This window comes from Grus americana, chromosome 1 (assembly GCF_028858705.1).
Source record: "Grus americana isolate bGruAme1 chromosome 1, bGruAme1.mat, whole genome shotgun sequence".
Classification (NCBI taxonomy): Eukaryota; Metazoa; Chordata; class Aves; order Gruiformes; family Gruidae; genus Grus; species Grus americana.
In genome coordinates, this window is record NC_072852.1 from 98,694,952 (window position 1) to 98,711,686 (window position 16,735).

The 16,735-nt window shown below is 42.9% G+C and overlaps 1 protein-coding gene across 1 annotated transcript in view; it reads left to right on the top strand.

Annotated features, from left to right (window-relative positions):
• The window catches only part of PHLDB2 (pleckstrin homology like domain family B member 2), a 126,293-nt gene that overhangs the window by 33,953 nt on the left and 75,605 nt on the right, over positions 1 to 16,735 (top strand). Inside the window, exon 2 of the mRNA XM_054822485.1 lies at positions 644 to 727. The gene's annotated coding sequence lies outside the window, so the exon portion shown is untranslated. The remainder of the gene's footprint in view (positions 1 to 643; positions 728 to 16,735) is intronic.

Genomic DNA, 16,735 nt, shown 5'->3' on the forward strand with positions numbered 1-16,735 from the left:
AGGGTGAACTCTAAGACATGCTGATAGTTTTGATTTTAGTACAATTTTACCTGGGGGCAATATATTATAATATGTTAATAATGTGGTGATTCTTAACACCTTTCAGAGGGAGGAATGCACATTAATTGGCATGTTCATCTTGCATTGTAAATAGATGGCTGGCTTTTTTGAATGACTGAGGTGACAGTACCTTCTTAGGATGTGTTGAGCAAAGGATGCTCTATTTCTTCATTATTATTACCTCACTACTACTCTGTCACTGTTGAATCTGATTAAAAGTTGGTTGGTTTTGTGTTTTTTAAAAAAAAAAAGTATGTGGCATAGGTCATGACGGGAGAGGAAACCAAGTAACTAACAAATCAATGGCTGGCATGGTCTTAAGACTTAGAACCTATGGCTCCTGGAGCCCCAAAACTCATCTTTGGAAGGAATGAGTAAGGTCTTTCAGTGAAGCTGTGGTGGTTTCCCTGGGTCCTACAGGCTGGAAAGCTTCTGGAAATGTTTCTTGTCTTGGTGCTGTTTGGGTGCCTGTTACTCGTGATTAGGTTTCCAGACCATTTTGTCATCGTTTGTGTTTTGGAGAAATCTGAGAATAAAACCCAAATACCTCATCTTTTGTTTTTCACTTGAAATGTTTTTATAGAAACCAAGAGAGACTGCTTTTCAGTTTTACCTATGGAAGAAGATGGACTTCTCAGAGGGACAAAAGAGGATAGCATGAGAAATGGTATGTTTTAGTATTTGTTTGCTTTCCGCTAGATAAAGATGACAGATATCACTTGTTTTCATTTAGAAGCCTCCTTTAGTTAGAGCCACCCTTGTTTCAGTGTGGACTTTACACTTACACGGCAATTTACAGTGTGAAATTAATTCATTTAAAGTATACAATTTATATTAAGGCTGGACAGATTTTACAGCTTCAGTAGATTTTTCTGTCTTAACTTTTTAAATCTGAATCTTCAAAGAGTCTTTGACCTAGGCAGTCTATCTCTTTATTTTCATCTTCTTTATATTCAATCCAGTTTTCATTCTATTTACCTCGCTGCCTTATGCAGATACTAAAATGCATGCTATTCTTATTTACCTTTGGTCGTAATTTCTGTATCTCTGTGGGGTGTTTTTTTTTTCCACCCCCTGCCAGGAAACAAAAACCAGGGTGTGCTTTTAAAGGCAGGAAAGTAGCTTTAAATATCCTGATGGAAGAGCTGTGAGATTTTTTTTTTTTTTAAAAAAAAGGCATTATTTTCTTGAAGACTCTCCAAATCTGTGGCTTTGTGAACTGTTTATTAGAAGTCTCTTTCTGAGTCCAGAAGTGAAGCTTCTTCTAACAACACAAGCAGGACTTCCTTTTCTGCTCTCATCCCCCTGCCTTCCTGGGGCCTTACAAATAGCATTTTTCCTGTAGAATAAATAACTTCACCGAAATAGATATATAACCCCCCTGTAAAACTCAGTCTGTTTATAACTGAAATCCAACTGTTATTTTGCAGCTGGTCTCTGTAGTTTATGCTGAACCTCACAGAAGGCTGTTAGCGTCTCTGAGATCTTTGTTTTGCACGTTAGTTCCTTTTGACTGAGAAATCAGCCTTGTTCCTGACCTTTCTTAATGCTCATTTCTACAAGCAATAGGTACAGGAAGGCTCAATAAAAATAGCTGGGGCTTTGTGAAGGTTTGCAAACTGCTCACCACGTACGCTTTCCTAACTGGAAGCCGCACCAGAGGCAGGAGCTGGTGTCAGGGCTGGATGCAGCTCTGGCGGCCGTCGAGGGGAGCAGAGGAAGGTGATGACCAACACGGCTGCGTGACAGGCTGCCCCCGTGGTGGTCTCCAGGAAGGTGGTGTGAGTCCTACCAGCATGCCCCTGCTGTTTCCCTGCCCTTGGACAGCAAAGGAAGAAAATAAAATTGGGGTGAGCCACAGGTTGAAAATCACGTCAGACAAGAGATGTGTGTGGCACCTGTGTGGTGTAACACCAAGGAGGTGCACATGTCCCCCGGTTGTGTCTCGTGCGGTGAAGGTCATTAGTCATGTCCTCAGTAGTGAAGCCTATAAAGAACATCAGTAGCTTAGTACCAGACTTCCTTTGCAACTTATTACTTAACTCATTTGAGACAAGTAGCTTAAGCCCATGCGACAACAGTGGTGTTGCATGGTCTCATTTTGCTACGGAGCATGCAGAAAGGGTTCAGCCAAACAGAGCTGGTCCCCTGAATGCTCCTCACCTGTGAACAGAGCTGGGACCTTGCAGTGCTGAGATAATACAAACCGAGCAAAAGCTCCATGTAATTATTATTATTCCTGCTCTACTAGGCTATGTTACTTTGCTTTTTTGTGTTTCTGAGGTGGGAGAAGAGAGACAGAGCCATGATTTAATGAAGTAATCTATGCAGGACGTTTGTGGGTGAGTTCGGGACAGAGCTAGCATCTTCATTTCATAATAAACTGTAATTTCCAAGCTATAGGTCATGGTCATAAAAGGTTCATGATCCTAGAGGTCATGTTATGTGCCTAGAAGCATGAATAAGAAATGTATTTACAAAGCAAAAATTTTGGGAAGCAGCCCTCTCTTTTTGTTGGAGCTACTCTGAGGTTCTGACCACAAGAAAGCAAAGTGTGGAGACAACTGGAAAATTATGTTGCTGTTCCAGTTCAGGTGGTGGTGTCAGAATATGCAAGACCTAACAAGATTAGAGCAGTTTTGCCCTCTAATTTGAACAGATGCAGATTGGAGTCACTAGTATGTTTGCATCATAACTGTGGTTCAACCCTGAGTCATGGGATTATTTCATTCTTCTATATTCATTTTTGATGAACCACTTTGCTCCCTTTTTTTTTTTTTGTGAGGGTGGGTTAAACAAATGTTAATTCCTCAATGAAATACTTCTCCCTTGTTGAAACTTGAACGGGATATTTTCCAGAGTGCAAGATCAGAAACCACCCTTCACACAATAGCTGTGCCAGAAATGGCTTACCAGGAAAGCAGATTGCCGAGGGGTGGGTAATGTTCATGAAATGGTCAAGGGGGAGCTTTTCAAGGAGTATTTATATTTTGATGTTTCCTGTCTTGTGACATTAATTTTTTTGCACCAAATCAAGTTGGATGTCACACATTTCTTTGATCCAAGTTGTTAAAATTCCCGGCTCTTGCTCAAGCAGACTGTCATTCCTGCTTTTCATTAAGGTTGTTTGACTAGTTCATGTCATAGAAAAAGTGGTTATTCAGATCATAGCTTTCCTAGTTGTGAACAGCAGATGGGACTGTATCTACCTGACTGCTAAAGCAAGTCCAGGACCAGGTAGTGACTCTGTGGATTTTTATGGTAACCCACGTGTTCGGATGCCTACGAGGCCAAATGAGCAGAAGCACAGCACCTACCTCACCCCAGCTGAGGAGGCGGCCCAGGGCATTTGCAAAGAATGAGTCATCTGCGCAGTTCCAGATTGCAGCTGCTATAGCGTCATAGGAAAGCACTAAACTGGAGCTTAAAAACGAGAGGAAGGGACAAACTCAGTGCAGAAAGAAACTACAAGCTAGCTGAAGGATGCAGAGATGATTTTAAGAGAAACCTCTAAGGTTTTCTTGTAATTCCAACTCTTTAATGAAGAGAAGCATTTGCCCCAGGACGGAAAAGAAGATACAGCTACATGTGTAGTCAAGCTAGGCTTGACTGTGGTTGCTAATGTAAATGGAGAATAGATTTTTTTTTTTTCCAAGGCAGCGTATTTAAACCACAGTTAAAATGTCTGAAGCAAAAAGGACCATTCTTACCTAGCACTGATTTTCCTTTTACATTTTACCTATGTTTAAATCCATTTTGCTTTCTCCCCTAGAAATTCGATCCTTTCCAAAGCAGGCTATGTAGCTATAGGAGCAAGACTGCACTGCTCTTGGAAAAACCTGCATGCCTTTGTGCTTAGATTTCCTTGCTTTTGCGCCTGACCTGGGCCCTTGACAACTGAAAATATTTAAAGAAGGAAAACTAAACCCTAATGAATGTGAAAGGCATTTGCACAAAAACATAAGCCTTCTTCCCTCTGTCTTAATTGAAATACCTTGAAAGGCTTGCATTGGTAATACAAAGAAATACAGCTACTCATTCCTTTTATGTTCTTGTGTGCCACTTTTGAAGGTCTTTGTTTCTATTTTTGTCTCCTTATTCTTTACCCTAATAAAGATCCATAAGTTAAATTTCTGCCTGTGTCTAAGCTCAACAGCTACGTGGTCACATCTCCTCCGTATCATTTTTCCTGTGAACTTTCAGTTCCTTCTCCTTTACTTGGAATAAAATCAAGCACTCTGTTAATGGCCAGAAGCCTGCAGCGGAGAGGGCCGTACCACAGCTCATCTGGGCCTGTGGATGCAATAGGTGAAATGCTATCAGTCTACTGGAATGGTCATGAGTATCTTAAAAGTCACTTTCCTATAATAGCAACTTAGTTTAAGAGCAGAAAAAGTGCTGGTCTACTTCACAACTTCTAAAGACCTGTTTTTGCCATGTAAAGTCAATTGCTGTGAGCTGTGGACCCAGCTTGGCTTCAAAGTGTGCCTGGCGCTTCATTCACAAACTAAGTGCTCCAGAGAGCTGCCAAATTGGGGAGATTGTTCTGTCTCATTTTCTGGCAAGCTGCGACTGCGTGTATCACTTCATTTATATGCTAATTGAGGCCAAGCCTCCAAATAGACTCCATACAATATCAGTGTGACTTGGCTCCGTCTGTGTGGTTATTCTGCCTTCCAGCAGCCTCGGTGTGTGTGCTCTGCGCCGGAGAGGGTTTAGTATGTCTTCATCAATGAAGTCCTACGTCCTGACCCCAGCTTGCGGAAAGTGACGGTTAAACGCGAGGAGCGTGGGTCAGTGGCACCACAGATTACCACGTCGCTGTGAAGGTTACCTCATGCCGTTTCTTGACTGGGACTCTCCACACTGCAGCTCTGAGGAGATGCTGGTATCTCTTAGGCCAGCTGGCCTAATCAGAGGTTGCAGAGGGCATGTCTAATTATGGGGACAACATGTTGACGAGCCAGCTAGGTAGGACAGCCGGTTTTGTTACCTCCTCTCCTCTGTCAGCTTGCGCATGACCGAATGGTAAAAGCTCACTCTCCTCTAGACTGCCTGTTTTTAAAGTGTAGGAAGGATCCATGCTTTGTCAGCTATTTCTTGAGGAGCATTGTGTTGTCATAGAAAGAGCAAGTACAAATATATGCATTCAGGGGTACTTTAAAATATATATGTTAAGAGCTCCATTTGATTGTTTAGGATGTTACGAATTTCAAAAGCCAAGGATGAACTTATCCAGTAAATAGACACATGCCTCACACTGCATTTTATGGGACGTTTCACTGAAGGTTACTGAACTTAGGTTGGGAAATGCATGTGCTTGTGATATAAATTCTTTGAACCTTTGCAGAGGGAAATATTAGTACCTTATGCTTTAAAGTGGAGATTTGACATTGGCGTACAAGCGTATTTTACCATTCATCCCAGGGATTAGATGTCCGTACTAAGTTCTGAAGTTTCTATATGATAACATTTCCATACTTTTTTAAACTTTCTTTTAGAAACATATCAAGGTGTGTTTTTAAAATCTTGCTAAAAGAGAACCGAGCACTTGAAAGTAAGAAAATTCCCAGCTGGCAGTCACCTGTGTGAATCCTTTGCGGGTCTGCGCTGCAGCACAAGTTGTTACAGACAACAGCAGCTCAGGCACGGGACCACTGAGTTGCAACACGCTCACCTTTTAAAAACTGAGAGCTTGTACTGCAATTCTACGTCCTGGTCCAGGTGCCCAAAAAGGGGCTTCATGGCCTACTGGAGAGAGCAAAAGGCTGTTGACAAGAAAAAAAATCTATCAAAACTTCCCGTGCTCTCCCGGGCTGAGTGTATGCTCGTAGCTTTGAAATAAGGGATTATTTGAAATCAGGATTCATGGCTTGGGCTCAGGCACCTGCGTTGTCTCTTTATACACAGGGGATTTGCTGTTCTCTTATGGGTTGTGGCAGTGCCCACCTCTCATCTGAGAAGGAAGTGAGGGGTATCAATTCAGCATGAGCTTCCTCCCCTGCCTGAGGCAGCTCAAATTTACACTTCTTGTGCTAGATAATTGGCTTATCCAATGAACAAATTGGCACGGAGACACTCTCCACCTCACCTCTTGATGTGGAGTCATGGTCTGACCAGGAAAGGAAGGAAGACTCAATAAGCCACAGAGAAAGGAAGCAAGAGGGAGCATGACTGTTTTGCCTAATGATGAGTCAATTTCCTGGGATGGAGTAGTTATGAGATCTGGTACTTCCCAGAAGTACTTAAGCATTTTTGCAATCTGCTCATCACTCATAAACTTTCCATGGGATTTCCAAAGCTTGCCCATGTATTCAGTTTCCTTTGTTCCTGTGAACAGCTTGTGTCTGTTCTCAACAGTGTGTTGCCTCCAGGTTATCACCTGTTGGTTGACAAAAATAGGTGCCAGGTGAGGTTCCTGCCAGGGCATGACCGCCAGGCTGAAGAATACCACCGTGCTTGTGCAAGGAATAGGCTCATTTATTTCTGTGACACTGTGCTCCTTTGTGTGCTCCGTGGAGCAGGTCTTGGCAAGTGGCATTCACGCAAGTCCCTCTGTTTTAAGTGGAAAAGCTCCAAAGCCAATAAATTTCCTGTGTCAAACGGGTCAGAGAAAGGACATCCCTGTTCTAGGCCAGGATGGTGTCATTAGGTAAACGGGGATCGTTCCTCGGCCTGGGAACCATGTCAGTCTGGACATGAGAATTCGGAAGCCGTGCTAAAGGAGATGATTGCAAAGGGCAGGATCGCAGTGGGGGATCAGCCGCACTGCAGGGGCACGTGCCCCAGGGAGGAAAGCTCACTGCTGTGCTCAGAGCACCATCCTGGGCTTCACGAGGGGCAGCAGTCTTCGTTCCATCGCCTCTGCTCAGGAAGTAAAGGCAATAAAAAAACCTGAACGAGCTGGAGAGCGGTTAAGTTGGCACAAGTCAGTTCCTAGGAGACTCATATCTGAAGCACCATCCAGAAGTCTGGAAATACCATATGAAGAGTGGAAGCCTAAGGGTTTCCTGCCTGAACTCTGTTGCTACCGGTGCTGCGGTTCTGCTGCAGTGTGGTGCTTGCTCCTTAGCAGCGCTGGAAGTTTGAAAGTTGTTTATTCCATGCTGGAGTGAAAGGAGAACTGTTTGAAATGTTACCCTTTTTTACATATATGTATTTTTCTTGTTAACTCAGTTGTGTTAATGTCTGCTTTTGGATACTGATGGGATGTTTTAATTGGTGAACTGTGTTTTGTGGTATCAGAACTGACCTGACACAGGATGCATCCCACTTTAAAGTTCTGCCTAACTTGGAGCAGAGGTTTTTAACTCCAGACTTTCTCAGATGAACACAGCAGGAACCTGAATGTGGGTGTCCCATTGTCAAGAGCTCTCCAGAGTATGAAAACAGCTTCTAATTATTGCTAAAAATGCTAGTTTTGACTGAAAGGTAAAAATTTCTTCTTTTTTTTTCCGCCCCCCCCTCCAAGATATTCTGGCTACACTGTATTTTACTGCATTGAGGCTGGCTGACAGTACAGATTAATTCTGAAATGTGTAGAGCTGCATTTCATGAAGTTATGAATCTACAGTAAGGGAAAATCCATTTCTTGCAGCACAGAGAACAGCCCATTGGCAGCTTTAATTGGAAAAAGGAATTAGCTGGGGAGAGGAAAGTGATTTAAAGGGCAGGAGGAAGAGTGGAACAGGCTGTTTTCCTATAGTACTTGGATTCTACCTTTGTCAAGGAAAAGGGAGCTGCCGCATTTTAATACAGGGCTTCTTTATTGTAGGAAGATAGAAAAAGGTGATCTGCAGCTCCAGAAGTTTTATGGGAAAAGATCTGCGTGTCTGAGAAAACTTGTTGTCAGTGGTTAGTGTCCTGTTGAGTAGTTTTGAGGGACATAAATGCAATGGCTTGCCTGGATACTAAAAATGCACATGTTGTGATGCTGGCAGTTGCATGAAGTCTTGCTGAAGGTAGTGGGTGTAACAACCACCCTTCGTTTGAGTTAACTGCAAAGTGCAATTAAGTTTTATGGAATAGATAGCTGAAACAATAGGAGCCACCATGCCAAAAATGAGGGTACGTACAAAGCCGTTTAAGAACGTGTCGTGTAGGTGGAGGGTTTGATAACAGGCTGAGTTAACATGCAGGTGGCTGAATATTGTTCATGTGGAAGAGAAACCAGAAACATCAGAGCACGGGCAAAGGCGGCATGAAGAAAGTCCCAGCAAAATAAATACTTGCTGCCTGACTGAATAAAACCAGAGTTTTCAGAAGTCAGGCACCTGGAGCTCCAAGCAAGCAAGGTGTTACCTGCTCTGAAGTTCTCACTGATATGTGAGAACTTGTGTTTAAGGAGTTGCTCTGAAAGGCTTTGTATCAGAAAAATGCAGTACCAGCTTCCAACACGTGTCCATCTGCCAGAGAGAAATGATGCAGAAGTATTGACCAGCTCAGAACGTGGTAATGCTCCCATGGATCTCCTCATTATTGCAGTGGCAAAGAAGCAAGTATCTCTGCATCTAGCTGCAGTTAAGCAAGTGAATCTTTTATAGGGAATGCAACTTCAGATTTCAGTGTGGAAAATATAAATGAAGTTCAATTAGAAGGGAAAGGCCAGGTCAGAATAAAACACAAACCAGGCCCACCTGGCCTAAGTAGATTCTACTGGAGCTTTCCACAGAGGAATATTTACTTGCTACAGAATTGAATTTGGCAAAGTGAGACTTGCACTTGTGTTTGGAGGTTTGCTTTTTCTCTTTATTGCACGGTCAGCTTGACCACAGTTAACCTTTACTCATCTTTCTGATTCCTACAGTGTCCCACATGTTCTCTCTCTTGTGTGAGCTTTACTTCATTATTCACCTACCTCATCACTTAGAAGAAACCAGATTCTTTTGCACAATGTTTGCTTTGTTGGTTAAATTTAGCATGTGAATGGGTTGTCTGGCTGTGACAGAAAGGTTGTCCCTTAGGTGTTTATTTGAAAAAGACTTCTGACAGTCTATTTATAAGCATGATCTTAAGAGATTTCTAACATTATGAGTTTGGGCTGCAACTGAGACAAAGGTTCAAGACCGTCTAACAGTGCCTTCCACAGATAGTTCCTCTGGTTTTAAAGTGTTTGCAGGCTCCACATAATTTCCCGTACAACTGAGTCTGACTTTTGTTAAAGCACTGTCTGAATCTGACTTTCATTAGTCCCATGAATGACCACTAAGTGTAGATTTAGATTCTTCTTACACTTACGTTACAGAAAATGCAAAGTGAATGAGCTTAAGGTAAAACTGAAGCAAGGCTGTACATAATTCTCCTGCATTCTTCTGAACCCCGGCCAGCTCTCTGGCAATGCACTGGCCAGAGTACTGGTTTTTCTGAGCTTTCCAGAACGCATTACCCAGAGTTCGACCTCTAGGCTTTTGTATGCGAAAATCCTTTCACGTGTAATAAAGAAGTTTTTAGTCAACTTTCAAAGTGAGCATACAATGAAGGCAATTATTTATTTCTCACAAAATAGTGAGCAGTGTGAGATACCACACGCTGTACATAGAATGAGCCACCAGGGTCATCCAATCCACTGCCTCACAAGCGCAGGGGTAATAGGTGGTTAGACCCAAAAGCTCTACAAATCACCCATTTTGCATATACCACAAGCCACAAAACACTCCCCAATGCTCTATAACATCTTGAAGATATATAGCACGACCCATTCAAAGCCACAGACTGTTGTTTACCACGGTCGGGCTGTTGCAATCATGGCGATCTAGCATCTCTTGTAATGTACCACAAGAGGATAGATGGCAAACAGATCTAAGGCATTTTCAACTTCCTAAGCACCAAACACCCTGAAGACCTCTAAACGAAAACGCACTAAGCAATATATCCTATCACATTCTTTAGCCAAACTTTTGCACTCTGATGGTATCACATATGCTCAATACAGCATGCACACGTTGTACCTGAACATGCATGCGCATAAGCACGTTCCCCAATGATCTTCCAGAAATTGCTTTTCTGTCTTTGTGGCACAGTTGTGTTGTGTCTTCTGGCCTCTGCAGAGCCAGAGAAGAGAGGTGGCACCTCTGCCCTTCCCAAGCACTTCCCAAGCCTGTCGGCAAGCCGCCTGGGGGCTTGGCAGCCTTGGCCATCATCCAGCCCAGGGGCTAAAGGTTTACTGGTGTCTTTGGTCGCTGGGGAAAGACAAAGCCTATAACCTGTGTTTGAGGTGAAGGAAGTTTTAGGTCTCAACCATCTGAGCAAGACGTATCTCCCAGGACTTTCGCTGCTCAGATGCAGAGCCTTTTTTCTTCCCGTGTCGCACTGGCAGCTTTCATTTCCGTGAATAATTAGGTGTGAATTGCCAGGAAGATTGCCCCTCATGAAAAATCACCTTCTGTAATTTCAGAAACAGCTGCATATGTTTAGTATCACCATCTCTGGATGCTTCTGGCAGAGTCGCTGTGCCCTGCTCTCTGTACATGTGCAGAAGAGATACGGGGTATTCTCATTTGCTTTTCTTCCCCTCTCAGACCAAAATATCAAATAGAGTAACCAAAAAGATATGCGCTATGCAGGACCGTATAGAAAGTACCTATGTTTTCAAAATGTTTGATGTTTGGTTTTAATTTTGAGATTTAGTCCAATTTAGGTCTTCATTTACCCAAAACTGTTGCATCCATCTTAATTTAATATATGGAAATTGCAACTTTGCTACTGACCAGAAAGCTAATTCTATAAAGCTAGTTCCAAATAAAATGGGTCAGGAAAAAAAATAATCTGAGGGCAGTGCTATTCTGATAGCAGGTAGATGAGAGCTTTGCTTCACAGGGAGGATAGACTTGATCTATTGGCATCCAAACAGATCAACAGTGTGACATTTGTTTCTCACAGGAAAATCCTTTCCCTAGGGTGCAGACAGGAAATCCAAAATAAGAGGAGGTAAATACCAAAGGACTGCTGAGGAAAGGGGAGGAGAAAGAACAGAAAGAGCAGTGTTCGCTTGTTGTGTCGGCTAAGGAAAGAAAACTGCGTGAGAAATAAGTGCTTATTTTCACATTATATGAAGTGTTCTGATCGCAGAATGAACCACTTTCATGCTGCGAAGCCGTAGAGCAGATTGCTGTGCCTCACGGTGAAGTCTTTATTTACCATGTTCTTTATTTTCTTTACAAGCACTGAATTCCTTTTTTGGGGAAAATATTTGCAATTCATCCTATCCAACTAACAGATGAGCGAGACCCTTAGGTTTGTTCGCAGCACCTGTTGTTCTGACTACTGACTGCCGTGAACCAGCAGGTCCTGTGAAGTCCTTGAATCTTTCACGTTAGAAATTTTGGTGCAAACTCAGTGATCCGGTAGTGGGCTGGGACTTACAGCAGCACGCGCGTATTTAACTCGGGGACCTTTTGCTGACCGTGCGTTGTCTAGGCTAACACAGCCCTCTCGAGCTGCTTCCCTCTGAGTTCCGGATAACGAGGGGTGGGAGAGACAGGAGCCTTGCAATCGCTCCTTGAACCCACTGATGGGAGCTTCGTTTCGGGCCGATGCTGTTGCATCGGCCTCCCCCAGAGCTCAGTGTGCAAACACTGGGGTGGGTAAGGATTGCTAATTACTTAAGTGCAAGGAACAGAGTGAGGAAGGGCCACGCAAGGCTCTTCTGTGTAGTGCTATTGAGATGCTCCATGACAGGGAGACTGTGAAAAGGGGGCTCTGAAAAGGACATTCCTCCCATTGGATTTGCTGACTTGAGGTTTTTGTCAGCTGGATCTTTGGGCTTCTTGCCAGCCCAGAAAAAAATAACAAAGGCCGTTTCTTTAGTTGCATATGATCAGGGAAGAAGGAGAGGAGGAAGGAAAAAAAAAAAGAGAGGGACTTTAGTATTTTTAAAGAGAAACATTTTTTTCCAGAGAAGTAAAAATGTCTTATTTATACAGATACTCAGTCTTTGGTTACTGTGAGCCCCAGCATAATTCTTAAATCTCTGCAAAGTGGCATGGATCGCATTGCTTTAACATAGTACAGATGTCATTTGGCACTACGTGGAAAGTTAGGACGGGCTTGAAGCTGAACTTAGAATCCTGCTGTGGTCAAAAATTAGAAAAGAAAAGATGCAACATTAAGACCGAGAGGGAATTGTTTGAACTAGGTTTGTCCATCAAAGGCAAATTTATAATTCGATATATTAATTTATAAATGAAAGGGTTATTTCCACTTAACATTTTTTCACTCAGTTTCCTAGGTTCTTTGGAGTGTTCATGCTCTTAAGAGAATGTTTATCAGGGTTGGGTGATTTCTGTGCCTTGAAATAACGAAATGAATAGGATACTCGTATATCCCTATTTCTCAAAACTCCGATTTGAATTTTTCAGTCATTTAAAAGCTGTCCGACTGAGCTCAGTGATTTCATGGTGCTTGTAGTCCCTGGCCATGGCATATTTGACAAAAGTTGAGCTGTTAGAGAGAGGTGAAAACAACATTTTTAATAGTGAAGTATAACTATTTCTGTCCTTTCTCTGTATAAGCTGTTATCAAGCCTTTGAAGTTCTGCCAGCTTGTTTCCATTACAAGGAAAACTTGATACCAGCTGGAATTTTTGAAGTACAGAGGGAGCAATGGCAATGGTCCTGTTGACTTAAAAAACTGTGCATAATGTCCTGGGTTTTATGAACACAGAATAAAGAAAGTGGAAACAGTTTTCTTTTTAGATGTGTCTGTCTTTTCAGCAGTACAGCACTCCATCTTTTTAAACTTCTTTCTAATGTGATACCCACTGCAGCTTTTCTCATTCTCTCACTTGTTTTCAAGGCTTTTATTTTTCGTCTCTCCTGCCCATCGGTACTTCAAGCTATCAAATGTTCCAGCGCTGTGTTTATCTGCCCCGTGAGAAGCCTCCCTGCTCACATAGCGTAGCTTCTACTCCGTGTTTTGGGTGTTAGCTTCTGGGGTTTTTCTGCCATCACTACCCCGGAGAGTCTTCTGAGTCTTCCACTTTGCTTAATGCAAGCCTGGGACCCATGAAAATGGTTATTAACACTTTCAGTCTAACAGCTGGCTTCAGCTAGCGACATAAAAACCAGCTGCCATGTTCTGTTGATCGCATGCATCAGTGGGCAAGTAAAGCTTTATAATCAAGATAATCTGCAGTAAGGATCCTTCCTAGTAGACGCTGCGTGCACAAACAAGCTATAGCCCTGCTTTACCTACAAAACAGGGTTCAATTTCAGCGTGTGCACTGTATTAAGCTTTCTTTGCATCAACATAAAAAAATCTTGACTTCTGCAATATGTCGTGATTCGAGCCATATGGCGCGTGAGAAACAGGTGGAGCAAAGGCTGAGCAAAAAGCGTGAAAGGAGGGAGAAAACATGTTTTTAATAGTCAAGCTAAAGGGCTAGACTTGTGGCCATCACCCTCCCAACAATTATCAGAATAGTCAAGCCCTTCCTAATAAAGAGCTTATCCAGAGAATAGAGGCTGAATACAAGAGGTTATCCACTGGCACGCTGCACGCTTGGGAGAGGTGCTAACAGTGCTCTGGTGTGTGTTACATGTGGCCATGAACTGCTACAGGACTCTTGTCTCTGACTTACATGTTGAGTGTTCGCAATCTGCTCTTTTTTGGAATGATTTCTTTCACCTCCATCAGAGAATTTTCTTTCAATGTCCCGATTGCGTGATTCTCAAACCCGCTAAGACTCTTTTCAAAGTGGTTGCTGGAGCACTTCCCAAGTAAATATTTGTTGAAGTGCTTATTAGCAAGACGATTTCCTTGTATATTTTCTGTTTCCATGAACATTCTTATTAGAAATGTTAACAGAAATGAGCGGCAATTTGCAAAATGTGTTGATATTTCTAGCATAGTTGAATAGGGTGGTTTAATCAGGGTATTTACAATTGCAAGCCTTCTTTTTATTTTGCCTTTTGCTTGACGTCTGTTTTCTTTTTATAAGGAAAAAAAAAAAAAGTATGCAGTTGCATGTTCCTATGGCAAGTAAAAGCCAAAACAGTCATCCAGCTGTTAAAATTAGTGTTAGATCTGAATTTTCTATGGATTTCCCACTGCATGGCAGGAAATCAGCTTTCATTGCTGCTTCCCCCTCCTCCCCATCTAGCCTCCTATTAGATTAATACCAGAAGCATGAAGTAACGTTTAACAGAAAGTTGTTGCTTTTAGCTCTGGGAAAACTTGGCAGCCTCTCCAGAAATGAATGGGGGAGGGGGAACCTGAAACCTCTGTTAACTAAAGAGGAGATCTGAGGCATAAAGAAACATTTTCTCCTGTTAAACTTTGGAGGTTTAAAAAAACACGCCAATGACAAACTGTTCCAAAGTCTAATGAGGATCCGCTGTCAGCCCTTTCCTCTCTTTAAGCGTTAATCGCCTGGCTCCTACGGGCTACTTTTGTGTCCCCATTTCATATTGCCACCTAATTTCTGTCCTGTCAGCGAAGTGTATCACTAAGATAATGCATTTCTTTTCTTGGTAAGAATGGGCTTCTAGTTTACAGGATGGTCCAGGGAGCTTGCAGCCAAAATGAAGGCTGTTGTTCACGATCGCTGAGATGCCTCCTCGACTGTTTTAAGGTTTCAGTAGTACAAAGAAGGAGGGAAAAAAAAAATGCAATGTGCAAACAAGGCATTATGAAAAAGAAGCGAGACCACCCCTAGCTTCCTATCTCAGATTTCACAGTGGTCTTTAAACTACAGTACAAAATTATAATTTATTAAAACAATGTGTTAAAGATTGTCATATGTTAATTTCCTGTGATACTCTGGGATCAGCAAGCATATTTTGTTGCTTCCTGTGGGCCTAATGCTACATCAGTCAGTGGGAATTTCATTGGAAGCGCGTGGTGTCGTGGCCACAGCGGTGCAAGCCCAGACTGATGAGCACATCTGGGGCTTCTTCGCAAACAGGCTACGCAGGCTGCCGGGAGCAGCGCTCCAGGACGGGGATGGATGCTCTCAGGTGAGCAACGCAGACAAGAATACATGCATAAATCAGCAGGCTTTACATGGTACAGCTCCTGTAAAACAGCATTTCCAAACTTCTCGTATTCCCTGAATAGCTGAGTGAGTTTGCTTTCCAGTTTACCATCGTACCATTAGCTGAGGTGCTGCCCCGTAAAGCTTCAGCTTCTGGTTAAAACACAGGGGCCCTAGCCACCGCAGACTGGGCAGGTGGAGAGATGCAGAGCTTTGAATTTCAAGTTGCCAAGTGCTTTACTTTCTTCAGAGCAAGCTCACGGCACCAACAGCTCTTCCAGCATTTTGTAGCCTCCCTACAGGCATGAGGGCGAGGGCACCCGGAGCCCTCCCACAGTTTCCCCCCCTTGCCCTGCCTGCCGGAGGCCGACCCTGGGACTCGGCGTGTCGACAGACCCCGTGAGGAAGGCGGCATATCCAACAGCGGCCACAGGGAAACAGCATTACCAGTAGGGTGGTCCCACATTATTCCCCAGGGTAACCCAAAATGGGCCTGACATGCAGGGGAAAGGGAAGAACGGGATATGGATGAATCTGGCAGTGGGTATACGTGAGGTGTATGTGCTGCATCATGCCTTGCACGCCGACGAGCTGTCTGGTACAGAAGCTGTCCTGGCCTCACGAGCCAGATTCCTACAGCACACATGAGTTAAAAACCCTGTGGGGAGATGCTGGTCCATCTTCCCCCTTCCCCTGCACGTTCTGACAGGAGCCAAACGTATTTGGTTCTGCAACCCTTTCCCCTACCCCGCTATATTTTTAGGATTTTGTTGAAGGGGGTGCAAGTGCAGTAGGGAGGTTAGATGGTGAGTTGTCACTTGCCTACTATTTTGGTTTAGGTTGATTTTGCATTGGGCATTAGTGTATCTTCAGGATGTTTATCTTTGGATTTTGTATATTTTGTGTAAGCATGTAAGGCAGTTTTGAGTGAGGGATACATAGGGAGAAAATGGTTATAATTTATATTTTTCAGTTGCCTTTAATTCTGCCTCTATTTGGAGGAAAATGCCAGAAAGTTGAGGCTAAAATGTTTCTCTGCATCTTATTCTGCCCCTATTAGTGCAGGAAAGTAGTAGTGATATTGTGTCATCCTTTGTGTTGCTAATGGGACTTAATTTCACATTTGGGGGCCATCTGCTGAGAAAAAACCTCTACAATCCTTCTCAATGCACATATAAAAACTTGTCAGCAAAGGCAGTTTCATGATTCAGTTGTGAAGATATATTTTATCTAGGCTTTGTTAGGTGGAGCTTTTTCCTTTATGAAAGCCACTACATCAATCCCAGCTCAAATGACTCCGAACAGAATGAAGTAAGTTTTGGCAACCATCTTTCCTTTTGGTAGAAAAGCATTGTTTTACCTCTTCTGACTCTGTGCTAATTAACTGAGATTCAACTGAAGGGGAAGAATATTTTTTGCAGGAGGAAGAAACCAAATGAGGATTTATTTCAACAGACAGAGATCTATCTTTACACAGATTAACTGTGAAATTAAAGTAGTATCCTGGGTTCTTGAGTTCAATGCCTTGCTCCCACTGAGATTTCTTGTATAACCTTGGACAAGTGGCTTAAATGCTTTTAGATTTTTTTTCTAATTTCCTACTTAAGAAAGTACTATCTCACTGACACAACCCACCACATTGTTAGACGTATAAAAGATTTCTGCAACCAGATTTGCTAAATAAGGAGAGACCAAAGGAGAACA